General features: G+C 49.3%; 1 protein-coding gene across 1 annotated transcript in view; it reads right to left on the bottom strand.

Annotated features, from left to right (window-relative positions):
- Positions 1 to 13,697, bottom strand: part of P2RX1 (purinergic receptor P2X 1) — a 574,124-nt gene that overhangs the window by 544,277 nt on the left and 16,150 nt on the right. The window lies entirely within an intron of this gene.

Genomic DNA, 13,697 nt, shown 5'->3' with positions numbered 1-13,697 from the left:
CTTTCCCAAAAACTAACTCCCCAGCACAGTCTCAGTAGTCTCCTTATCTTATAACGCCGTGATATCCCATGGGATGAGTGTCGCGCTCTATAAATACCAGAAATAATAATAAAAAATAATAAAATAATGTATGACATTGTTCTGCATTCTGTCCATCAACAGTTGTTGTTGCATTTGTCACCCTGAGTGGGACGGGTATGCTCATTCATTCTTAAGTACTAAGGAGCATATCATCAAGACAATTATCGCCGCTTTAACTGCCGTTTTCGGACGGAAAAGGGCGATAATTGTATCGCACTATTAGCAAGGTCACGCTATCGCGTGAATCCATGCCTCATCGCCCTTTCCCTTAACGCCCAGCTTTGCATCTCTAATGAGATTCAAAGTGGGCGTTCCTCCCCAAAATAACGTGAGAAATGTTGCTAACCAACATTTCTCCTAATATCTAGCCTCACGCTAACCTGCAGAGTGATAAGAAACGTAGCGCTAACCGCGGTTAGCGCTACTTTCCTTATGCCTGCTTTCAGTCTGACTTAGCCATGATATCCAATGGAAGGTCCAATGGAAGGTGGATATCATGGCTGAGTCTGCCCTGCCCTATCAACAAGCTATCTGCAAACTTTTTGCGATTATCGCTGGATTTCCAGCGATAATCGCACATTTGGCAGCTTGCCCCTGGAATTTTATAGCTGTTGAGATAAGCGTTGCTGACAGCATGCTATCTCAGCGATAAAATGCGATAATTATCCTTGCGCTAACCACGCTGAGCGATAGTTATCACCGGCCCTTGCTGATATGCCCCTTAATGAGGCATTTGTGCCCCCCTAGCAGAGCCGCCACCGACCCCCAGGGGGACCCGCCCCACAGTTTGAAGACCTCTGCCCTGTTGCAAATGAGATAATGTTCCATTATTTTGTGAAATCCCCTTGCCCAAGACTCTTTGTAGTGACTCATTAGTTATCTCAGCTTTGGACCATTTTCTTACATCCAACAGCCATGTCTTTTGTTGTGTTTGCTGATTTGAATTATCTTCATACATGCTGTATTCAGGTGAGTCTTGACTGATTCTTAACAAGTTCTCCTCTTTGTGAATCCTGTGCGGAATGCATTTATATCACTGTCATTGCAATGTTATTGAATGTGTGATTCCAGCCTCAGTTCGAGACAAAGGTCCATCCCGGCAGAGTTGAGCCAAGTCAGTAGGGCGCTGAACCACCCTTATCTAATCCACTGTCAATGTCTTCCTTTGTGTCAATAACTGTGTCAACCCATCAACTCTGGCTGACTCCCTATTTTCATTGCCTCATGTCCCTTGGCTGCTCTAACCAAGCATGAAATGTTCCATTTGCTTCATGAATTGAAACATATATGTGTAGCCTCCCATCTGAGTATAACTCCCCCACTCTTTCAACTCCCCAGTCTATCCATAACCATGTTTCATGTACTTCGGTGACCTCAGTGAGTCTGGGGAGGTCCCAGAGGGCAATCTCCGGTAAATAAGCCAACTATGCACTCACTGATTTCATGCACAGTTGCCAGCACCGTTTCCCCATTTGTCCTGCTCTAGAATGGGAGGTCAACAGCTTCAAGTCACCAAATACTGCCTCTTGTAAGCCACCGTGACTTACTTCTGCGGATTGTAATACAGCCCCTTCCGGATTTACATCATTATCCAGCCACCTCGCTTGCCACCGCGGTTGACTTGTTAGATAGTAGCTTTCATATGTATGGTTTCTCATGTCATCATCCTTAAGGGATTGAATAACTTTCTCCAAAGCCACCCACATCTATTTTGCCCCCAATCAACGATGTAGGAAAGTGGGGGCACATGCATCAAGCATTTTTGCCTTTGCAAACGGGTGGCCCATTTATGAACATAAAAAATGCTTCTCAGGTGCAGCAAATCGTATTTTGCAATTCGGTAACCTGTTACCGAATCGCAAAATGGGTTTGCGATTCGCCATTAGGAAGGGGCGTGTTTAGGGCGTCCCTTCCAAATACCGAATCGCATTGGTATGTAGGAATGTTTTGTGATTGAAATGTGGTCGCAAAACATTTGGGCTTTACCACCTACTTTAAGTAGCTGGTAACGCATTCGTGAATTTTTGTAAAGGCATTTTTAAAGAGCAGGCAGTGGTCCCACGGACCACTGCCTGCTCTTAAAAATATAAAGGAAACATTTTCATTTTTTATTTGTAAAGCAACCCGTTTTCCTTTAAGGAAAAATGGTTGCTTTACAAAAAAATAATTGCTCTATTTGAAAGCAATCGTGGACATGGTGGTCTGCTGACCCCAGCAGACCACCATCCCTGTGATTTTTGCAATTTCTAGGGGGTCACAAATTCCGACCTACCTAATTTATTTTTCATGAGGTAGGTCGATTGCAATCCCCTAGGAATCGCTGAAAGTGTTCAGAACACTTTCATGCATGCCGTTTTCAGATTTCCTAATTGCGAATAGCAAGGATTCGCAATTAGGAAATCGCAAAGCGGGGCATCATACATCTGGCCCGTGGAGTATTATGTGGTGATGCTAGTTCGGCTTCACCATGAAATACTATCAGGATACCCTAAAGATAGTCCTTGGATTTACAATAATAAACCCTTAGCTCGGTTCTGGTAGTATGACAAAGATCAGTCAGACTTTACTAGAGGAACATGTGTGAAGCAATTCTGAGTACCAATATTGATGACAAGTAATCGACTCGAGGGAAATCCAACACCAATTTTTAAAAACAACACACATTTTTGTATAAACTTAGACACCAAAATTAACGAGACTGGAAACATGTAACCAGAGGTACGGATTTTAGAACAAATCTTAAATAAATGCACCTAAATAATGAAACTTTATCATTTTGGTCAACGCAAAAAAGTACTATTGATAATCAGTCACTTGTAGTTCAAGTTACGGGAAACCCATGGAGGGGTAAGGTGATGCGGGTCTCAGAACCAACTCAGTTCGATTTTACCTGGCTAATGAGGCCCGAGTGTAGAGCTGACCTGGGTGTCCTTGGTGCTGAAAACGGGGGCTGTGGTGGTGCTGAATTTACGGCTTAGACGGTGCTATGGGGAAAACAGATGTAAAAGCTTGACAACGAAGCCACAGCCATGGTCGGTTGAAGGTGTTGTGGGGTTCCCTCTTGATGCAGCGTCAAACAGGGCGGGTGGCAACCAAACTGGCCACCAACAAGCATTGGCAGCGGTAAGGCCAAAAATCGATACTTCAACGTTCAAAGATCCTGGACAACGCGGTAGCTGCCTGAGACTAGCTGAAGGTCAGAATTACATTTCACATAATGCACTGGACTATCTACTTTTGGGCGATCTCTCGGAGGGCCCAATGGCCAGTGATTCTTTGGTTCCGGATGGTTGTTTTTGCCTGTGGTATGCAGGGGACTAGAGCCACTAGCCCAATGGACTCTGAGGTACCTTTTGATTACAAAGTGGTCCCTCTGTCTAGGGGAGTCAGTCTTTGGTCCAGGACAAGTTGCAATCATGCAGTACTAGGAGCATTGCCACCTGTGCAGAGTATCCTGCCTTTGGTTTTTGCAGGTTCTGTTTTCGTAGTTTCAGACTCTTCTTTGTCCTCTTGTTGCAGTCTTCACAGATCTTAAGTAGGCATGGGCGGTAAATTCCACTCCGCTGGAGGAGTTTGCAGAGTTTTGCCACTCCGCGCTCGATGGATTTCAGCAAAAACTCTGCCAATTGCTGGTGTAGCGGAGTTTAATGGCATGCTCACCCCTAGTATCAGCAATCCCGCTCTGGGAGACTTACTTGTTTCAGCAATAGGATTTCTTGGCCCCCAACAACCCTCAGCAGTCAAGGGGACTTTATCCCCCAACCAGTAGTGCACCAGGAAGCCCCTTTGCAGCGTGGTTTAGAAAGGGGGTGGGAGCTCTGATGACGTCTCTACAATCCCACTGTGGGGGACATACTTGTGGCAACAACAGGGGGTCTTGGCACCCAACTACTTTCAGCATCCAAGGCGACTTCATTAGGGTTGGCTGAATAATACTCCATCTGCTTCCGGAACTTCACAGAATTTGGTGGAGTTTTTCCCCATCTATGCAGAATTCCACAGAGTGAAACTCTGCAAGCTCCACCCATGCCTAATCTAAAGTTCTGGTGTCAAGGGTCCCCCTTAATTCTAGATACGGGTTTGGGTGCAAGTTGCCATTAGGCTACTTGCTCCATTGGATAATCCGCCCCTGAGGATACCACAGCCTGTGGGGTGTCACCTTTACTATCCAGAGCCCTATATTCTGCCACTTCTAAAAATGTCGGAAACCTTCCTTGGCTGTACAGACTGGGCAGTCCACCCTAGCCTTCTGGGGGTATACGCCCTCTAACTATCTAATTTTCCCTCCTGTCCGGTTGCAAATATGCCTGGGGGAAGGGGAAAATCTGCATGCATATCAGAGGCGGTGAAGGCTTTGCAGTTCACTGCTTTGATTTGTCACTTCACTATCTGTCTTGTCCAGGGAGGGGGTGGCACTTCCTTCCTGGACAGGTCTTTGATTCTGGCACCTGGGAGTGTTCACACTGCCTGGCAGGAGGTCAGATTCCTGTCTTAGTGGTAGCAATTGAGAGCTGCCAGCTAGAGTACAGGAAAGTGTGGGGCAACCAGGTGAGCAACCTCTAATGGAGCCACCTGGGTGCATTCCACATTGATCTTGATACAGGCATTGTGTCAGGGGCGAAGAGGCATATTGTTTGAAGCCAAACATGACCATATTCTGCGGTACCATAATGGAGTTGGCAATCTTGATTATGCCCGAGTGCCAGCCCATGTTATCCTATGAACCACTGACATTTATAGTAGTCCTTAATGGCAAGCGCGAATATAGAGATATTTAAATATGCATTTCTATGTCCACACCTTGAATATATTGCACCCTGCCTTCTGACCTTTAGAAGGACTACCTTAGGGGTGGCTGACATATATTAAAGTTTGTGCTGTCACTTTGCCACACATGGTGAAGGCAAAGATGAGGTGGAGCGGGGGGCGTGGCTAGCAGCCGATCATGGCGGCAGCATAAGGGACGAGCTCCGCGGCTGAAGCGGCCACTTCGTCGATCCGACACAAAATCCGTTACAACTTCAAGCCCCAAAGGCAGGCACCGGATCCCAGGACCGGGCGGAGTGAGCAGCGACAAGCAGCGTGAAAATCCGACGTACGTAGCCAAAGATACGTCGAAGCCTCCGACCGGCCTGCCAACACCTCCAGAGCCGGGACCTTCCCTGGCTTTTCACCCCGCCGGAAGTGCGTCCTGACCGGAGAACTTGGTCCGGAAGTGCCCGTGCGGCGGTGGCCTCAACAAATCGACTGCACCTCGGGAGGTCGGAGACGGCGGCTCAGGCGAATCAAGGAAGCAGTGCCCATGGGAGGGACCGCTGGAATCCTGACAGCCTTGAAGGTCATCACCTAACGTGCCGAGAGCCTGGGCATCGACAACGGAGTGAGTACCCGCCATCTTGTGACCTGGCAGTCGCCACACACTTGGCGACTAACGGAGCACCTCGCGCCCCGAAGAAGCACGCCCGACCTGTTCGTTGCTGAATCGGACTGGTCTGGGGGCCTGCACCGATCCTCACATCCTGGCGCGTAGGGGCACGAGGAGCACAACACTCGGCGGCATGGCGGGGAAAGGCCCTAAGGGCGGCGTCACACAGACTCGTATAGATCGCTTCACCTCCGATAAGCCCACCGGATCCCCGGCAGGGAAGGAACAGACCGGTAAGACGGCCGACTCCCCTGGGGGTAAAAAGGCCACGCTGGACGACGTCATGGTTGCATTGGCACAACTGCAAACAACTGTCGGCGGAATCTCCACGGACGTCACCCTACTTCGAGCAGACCTCCACAAAATGTCAGAAAAGGTCAAGAGTATGGAGGTGATCACGAAATCGCTGGTGGAAGATGTCGCGGAACTCCAGCGTGAAATGGGGAAGATGGCGCAGGACAATAGAATGCTTCGGGAAAAGCTGGATGAGCAGGAAGGGCGTTCCAGGCGCAACAATATCCGCATTATAGGGGTGCCGGAATCGGAAGGCGTGAAGGCGATGGACCTCTTTGTAGAGAACCTGATCACTAACGAACTAAAGCCAAAGGGACTGTCCAACTTCTTTTCGGTGGAGAGGGCCCATCGAGTCCCGGGTGGCCAACCGAAGCCAGGGGCTAACCCGCGACCCATAGTGGCACGTCTGTTTAACTTCCGTGACCGGGACACAATCCTACAGGCAGCCAGGTCCTCCCCTCCCCTCAAGATCCAGAACGCCACCATTGCCATCTTCCCCGACTACACCGCGGAAGTCGCCCGTCGGCGACGCACATTTTTCGACGTGAAAAAGGAACTGAGGTCCAGGGAACTGCCGTACTCAATGTTATTCCCCGCAAGACTGCGGGTGGTAGCGGAGAACAAAACCTGGTTCTTCGACAGCCCGGAGAACGTGCAAGAATGGCTCGAGGGATGGAGACCGGGTCAGAACCACAGACGGACGAATCGCTCCAGAAAAGATCGGGCTGACGGCCATCGCAGAGATTCGCAGGCCTCCGGCGGGAGACCGGATAACAGTGACTCTTTGGGAGCTGAAGGCGGCGGGGACGAGACTGAGGAACAATGAACGCTTGGGGATAATTCATTCTCACTTAAGTATTGAGACTGTTAAGCTGTGAAGCGCTTCCCGCCATTGGTCACTGGGTGAAGGGCCTCCGGGGGTGTGAATGAGAGACTGCCGGCTGCGGAGAGTCCCTCACCCCAACGCGCAAGTACACTGGTTTGGGGATGGGGTATGCACTCTGCTAAGTTGGGGGGGCGGGCAGTTTTGAGTCCGTACAGCAGGGGGGCAGGGAGGGGGGAAGAGTTGAATAAGTTTTTTCTATGGGACTTCTTGGTCCTACAAGTTTACGTTCTATGCACACTTAGGTATCTAGGCATGTCTTATGTAACCGAGAACTTCTGGCACACTCGGGGCACAGGGAGGTCTGATTGGGAGTCTAGCAATGGCTGCAACGGATAGCCCAACCACGAAGAACCCACTGATTGTCATGTCCTGGAATGTGAGGGGCCTGGGGGATAAGATCAAGCGAGGGCTAGTGTTACAGGGGATAAGGAGACGGGCCCGGCTCTCATTCTCCTGCAGGAGACACACTTGTCGGGAGCCGCCACGAAGGCCCTAGATAGGAGGGGCTATCATATGATAGTGCATGCAGAGTTCACTTCGGGGTCCCGTGGCACCGGCATCCTGCAGAAAAAATCTTCCAAATTCATTGTCAAATCTACTGCAACGGATGACCATGGCAGATTCGCGGCAGTTCATGGCCAGTGGGAGGGGAAGCTCTTTAATGTAGTCTCTGTCTACATACCACCAGCGCTGCACTCTGAGGCCTTGCCGGACCTGGGCACATTCCTGCTAACACTCCCTGATGGGGAACTACTCATAGGTGGGGACTTCAACATGGCACTCACAAACTCAGAGGACCGCTTTCCCCCACGTACGCACGCAGGTGGGCCCAACAGGCTCCAGACATTCCTAACTGCACAGGGGTTGGTGGATGTTTGGCGCGCTCTACACCCTATTCAGCAACAATACACATACTACTCGGCCACACACAATAGCCTGTCCAGGATAGACTACCTCTTTACTTTGATTAATGGTCACCTTACAATAGCCGAAGCCGAGATACTACCACGGGGGGTCTCCGATCACTCGCCACTCACATTGACACTCACCACTTCAACCATGGCACGGCGCAGATTATTCCCGATTTTCCCAGGCTACCTCAAAGTGCCCCGGATTAACAAGGATCTGAAGAGGGCAACCCGACAGTACTTCGAAGAAAACCAATCCTCGGTGGCCTCCCCCTCCATACTGTGGGAGGCGTATAAGACAGTGTTCAGGGGTCAAGCCATAGCAGTGATCGCGAATCACAAAAAGACGCACAGGCGGGAGGCCCTCGAGATAGAGCTAGGCCTAGAGCGGGCCAACACGGCCCATATGGCGAACCCCTCAGACGACACGCTTCACGAACTCCAGATCCACCAGCACCGCCTTACAGATCACATGCGCAAGGTCACGATGTCGGACATTGCGGCTACACAGCACAGGGTATATGATATTGGAGACAAGGCCAGTAAATTGCTGGCATGGTTGGACAAGGGACAGGGGGGGGGAAAGAATATCTTGCAACTTACGGACCCACAGGGCAACAACCACACCCGCCCCGATGAGATAGTAAACGTCCTCGCCGATTATTTCACCTCAGTCTACACCCCAGAGATAGTGGTAGAGGAGGGGGAGGTGCAGACTGCCCTTGAACATGTTCCCTTGCCAGAGCTGACGCCAGAGATGTCCGAGGACATAGACGCGCCTCTCACGGTGGAGGAGATCCAGCTGGCTATAGGCGCCCTTCATCCAGGCAAAGCGATGGGCCCCAGCGGGATTCCCATTGAATGGTTGAAAGTCATGGCTGAATCCTTAAGCACACCCCTACTCAATATGTATGAGGAATCTAGAACACAGGGTACGCTGCCGCTAGATCAGCGGATGGCTACTATTGTGGCGATACCGAAGCCAGGTAAGCCCCCCAACGAGTGCTCCTCATATAGACCGATCTCCCTTTTGAACCCGGAGGCCAAAATTATTGCCAAAGTGTTGGCGAACAGGATCTTGCCGACTCTATCACACCTGATCCACCCGGACCAGTCCGGATTCATGCCACACCGCAGCACTGCTTTAAATCTCCGCAGGGTGCATGGTGTGTTGGCGCGAGTTCCACTTCTGCAGGAACCGGCTGCCATCCTCTCCTTAGACGCCAAGATGGCGTTTGACATGGTGGAATGGAGCTACCTCTTTGCAGTGCTCACACGTATGGGTTTTGGCCCGGTGTTCCTTTCCTGGATACGAATGCTGTACAGGGACCCGGTGGCGCAGGTGACGGCCAACGGCCACATTTCGAGCACCTTCTCCCTAGGCAGAGGCACACGACAGGGCTGCCCGCTTTCACCCCTGCTCTTCGCCTTAGTTTTAGAACCGCTGGCGGTTACGATACGTACCACCCAACTCCTGAAAGGGATACAATGGACCCCGTTATGGGAGGACAGAGTGTCCCTCTACGCAGACGACATGCTGATCTATCTCACGGATCTGGAAGAGAGTCTCCCTAACCTCCTGGCTCTCTGTACGGCTCATGGGCGAATCTCGGGTTACACCATTAACTGGACCAAGTCCATCATTTTTGAACTGCGGGGGCCACTCCCGCCTCTCCCGGACTCCTGCCCACTGGAACTGGCGCACACGTCATTTAAATACCTGGGGATTAATATCACCCGGAACGAGGCAGACTTCTCACGCCTCAACCTACAACCCCCCTTGGCCCGTCTCCGAGGGGACGTGCGCCATTGGAAGGACCTCCCCCTAACGCTCCTTGGCCGTGCAGCACTATTTAAAATGATGGCTCTGCCACGCTTCCTATATGTGCTGGAGAACGCCCCGTATTTGGTGCCGGATGGCTACCTCCAGAAAATAACGGCGCAGATCTCGGGCCTGTTATGGGGCAACCAGCCAGCCCGCATTTCTCACACTAAACTGAACAGGGGGTGGTACGACGGGGGCATCGCCCTCCCGAATGTACAGTTGTACTACTGGGCGGCCCAACTCAAAATCCTTAACCAATGGATGCATGCCCCGCAGGAAGACCCGGCGTACAAGGCCGACAGGGCGCAACTGGGTGCGAACACCTTGCTGGCCCCACTGTACCACCGTGGAGTAGCGGCGAAACTCACTGGGCCTACAAAACACACGGTCCGCATATGGTACAATGCACAGGCAAAGTTGAAGTGGGATGGCGTCATTACGAAACTTACGCCCCTTTGGGACACAAAGGCGTTGGGCCATTTGCGGCGCTCTAAGGGCTTCACACAATGGGACAGCATCGGCATCTCCACGGTGGGGGACATGTGGACGAGGGAAGGAGTGATCTCCTTTGCCACTTTGCAGGACCAATACGAGTTGGGGAACACAGAGCTCTACAGATACATCCAGGTCCGACACGCACTACAAGCAGCGATCTCACCAGACACGCCCCTGCCCGAATCCTCCCCCCTGGAGGATCGCCTACTTACCGACTTTATGCCAGAAGGGGCGACACCGCTGACATACCGCAAGCTGATTAACAATATGCCTGATCCACTAGGGAAACTGAAGGACAAATGGATGGCGGAAGTGGGTGACCTGGATGAACATGACTGGAACGCAGCCATGGCATCCCCTCGTGAAGCAGGCATATCGTCTAAATTTCGCCTAGTGCAGCTAAAATTTCTTCACAGAATCTATTACACCCGTACATTACTTCACAAACTGCACAGGGCGGATCATCCATATTGCCTTAGGGGCTGCGGGGCAGAAGGGACCTTCATACACACGGTGTGGGAATGTCCATTGTTAGTCAGCTACTGGCAACGGGTAGTACGCACGATGGCCCAAGCACTTCACACCACCCTCACCCTAGACTCACGGCTCTGTCTGCTAAACATCTGGGAGCCGACTGACCTCACCTTTTATGCAAGAACCTGGGTCACAGTGGGGATGGCAACAGCGAAACGGGACATAGCACAGAAGTGGGGGTCGGCTGACCTTCCCACGCTGCCCCAATGGCTCCGCAACATGGACATGCTCATGTTGACTGAAAGGGCGGTGTACAAATTGAGGGGTAACCCACGTAAATGGAACGGGGTGTGGCAATCCTGGAACACCTACAGAGGGGATATCTGCGAACCACTGGAGGAAGGTGGCGACGAAGGGTCAGAGAGTGGCGAGGAGCGCTGATTGGGTTGTAATTAGGCAAATAGGGCGAGCGCAACAGAAGTGGAGGGGTACAGCCGTGGGAGGTGGCATGGGAGGGAGTGGGAACTAGGGGGCTATGCAACAATACACTGCTCTCTTTACAGATGGACTGTGCTACGAGTGCCGAAAGCTACTACTTCAAGTACGTGCCGGACTAAGTGTGCTATTTTTACTGTTTTATGTTTACTGCAAGTTGAGAAAGGCAAGACTCAGACGAATAGTAGCCAACAAAACACAAAATCGCAAACTGTATTTTTTACGACACAAGTATATTCCTGTTCATCACATCGTCGATGAGACCTGCAATGCTCTATACTATTGTGGATGTTATAAGTTTTGCCATTGTGAATACTGTATCACTTCATCCACCTAGTAACTTATGTATGAGAATGCGATGGATGACACTGTACCTGCTATCTCTGTTTTGCACCAAAAATAAAAATAAAAAAAAAAAAAAGATGAGGTGGAGCAGTTTGCACTGTCCCTGCATTCTGTAATGGCAGGCTTTCTATCATCAGTTTGCCTGGGTAACTACGGGTTACACAAATAGTGCTTCAGGTCCTGGTGATCCCGTTAACATGCATGCCCTAGGTAAACTTGGTACAACTTTACTAGGGACATATAAGGCATCAAAATCCATGCCAATTGCGAGTAACAATTTGCAACATCGTGTTTTATGGAGAGAACACTGGCACTGGCGTGTGGGCAGCAGACCTTAGTGCACTGTCAGATTTATAAAAATCAGCGCTGGGGCAAACATTATGGGGTTGACCGTAAAAAAAGGGCACTTTCCTACAAACGATTAAAGTAGCACATTGAGGTTGCTGGAAAACAGTCCAGTAATTGTAATTGTGAGTGCCTCTAAATGATACAACCTGTGCAGAAGGAGTATCATCATTGCTATGGTTACTCTCGAGTTAGACATTAAGAATTGAGGGATAGTCCAAGGGACTTCTAGCCCCCAGTATCATAGGAAACAGACATGATTTATCCCAATTGATTTTTAAACTTGACATACATGCACATTCTAGTAACAGTGTCTTTACTTCTAGCTGATAGAAATATCAGTGTGCTGTCTGCAGACAGGAAGATAATATGCAGCCCACATGGGTGCTATATACCACAATCGTTGTCCCTTGTCTCATAATAGGCATGTCTAAGGTTACATGGCTAGTAAAAATAAAATCGGAGACAGGTAGGGGTCAATGGATGGATGGATGAAAGGGCGGATGGATGGATAAGTGAAAGGGTGGATGAATAATGAGATAAAGGATAGATGGATTACTAAGTGAAAGTTTAGATGACTGAGTGAACAGGTGGATGGATGGATAGATGGTTCGAGTGACAGTGGATGGATGGAGTGAAAGGTTGGATATATTGAGTGAAAGGATGAATGGATGGATGAGTGAAAGGATGGATTCTGGGGCATCATGAACTCCAACTCTCGCAGCTACAGCGGGGTTGGGGTTCTGAATGAGCCTCTTCTGTCTCCCACTTGGTAGACAAAGGTGAGTGATGGAGTTAGAAAAAGAATGGATGGATGTGTCTGAACGAAAGGATGGATGGATGAATGAGTGAAAGGATGGGTTGATGGGTAAAACGGATGGATGGGTAGATGAAGGGAGAGTAAATGGATGGAGAGATCAAAGGGAGAATGGATGGATGAGTGAAAGGGAGGATGGATGGATGGATAGTTGGATGAAAGGGTAGATGGATGGATGAGTGAGTGACAGGATGGATGAATGAGTGAAAGGAAAGATGGATAGATGATGAGAGAAAGGATGCATGGAAGCATAAATGGATAGATGAGATGAGTAAAAGCATGGATGGATGGACTGAAAGGGTGGATGATGGAGTGAAGGATGGATGGATGGATGGATGAGCAAAAGGATGGAAGGATGAGTGAATGAATGGATGAGAAAAAAATGGATGCGTGAAAGAATGGATGATGGATGAATGAAAGGGAGGGTGGATGAATGGATAGATGGATGAGTAAGTGAAAGGATGTATGGATGAGTGAAAGAATAAGTGGATAGATGAGTAGATGGCTGGGTGGAGAGGTGGATAGATGAGTGAAAGGATGAATGGCTTAGTGAAAGGGTGGATCTATGGATGATTGAAAGGGAGGATGGATGAATGGAGTGAATGGACAGATAGTTGATGTAATGAAAGGGTGGAACGAAGGAGAAGTGAAAGAAAGGATGGATGAAAGAATGACTGAAATGATGGAATGACAGATGGATGAGTGAAAGGGTAGATGGAGCGATGGATTAGTAAAAGAATGGATGGATGGATAGATAGATAGATAGATAGATAGATAGATAGATAGATAGATAGATAGATATATAGATAGATAGATAGATAGATCGATAGATAGAAAGATCGATAGATAGAAAGATAGATAGATAGATAGATTGATAGATTGATAGAGAGAGAGAGACAGATGCATTGATATGTTTGGATATGGATGGGCGGATGGACAGAATGGTTAAAGACTGCGTGATGGATGAAAGAATGAATGGATGACAAAATTTAAAGGTGACATTTTGGATGTCAACAGGTAGATTAAAGGATTAATGGATAGATTCTTGGATGGAAGACACAAATAACTTTTCTGGGAAGGGTTGTGATGACTTGCTTCGTTTGCCTGATGCCATATGATCTTTGGTTCGAAGTGGGGGTATTTAAATGTTCTGGCTACTCCCTTGGTCCCCATCTAATAATTTTTTTTCTGAATCCCATTTTTCTGAAAATTGCAACCAGGCAAGGATATACCATGGTGTTTGACGCCTTTTCAATACTGTGCCCCACGACAACAGCTGAGGGAGTCATTCCACAACATAGAAAAGA

This window comes from Lissotriton vulgaris, chromosome 2_1, assembly GCF_964263255.1.
Source record: "Lissotriton vulgaris chromosome 2_1, aLisVul1.2, whole genome shotgun sequence".
Taxonomy (NCBI): Eukaryota; Metazoa; Chordata; class Amphibia; order Caudata; family Salamandridae; genus Lissotriton; species Lissotriton vulgaris.
This window is presented reverse-complemented; position numbering and strand designations above follow the sequence as displayed.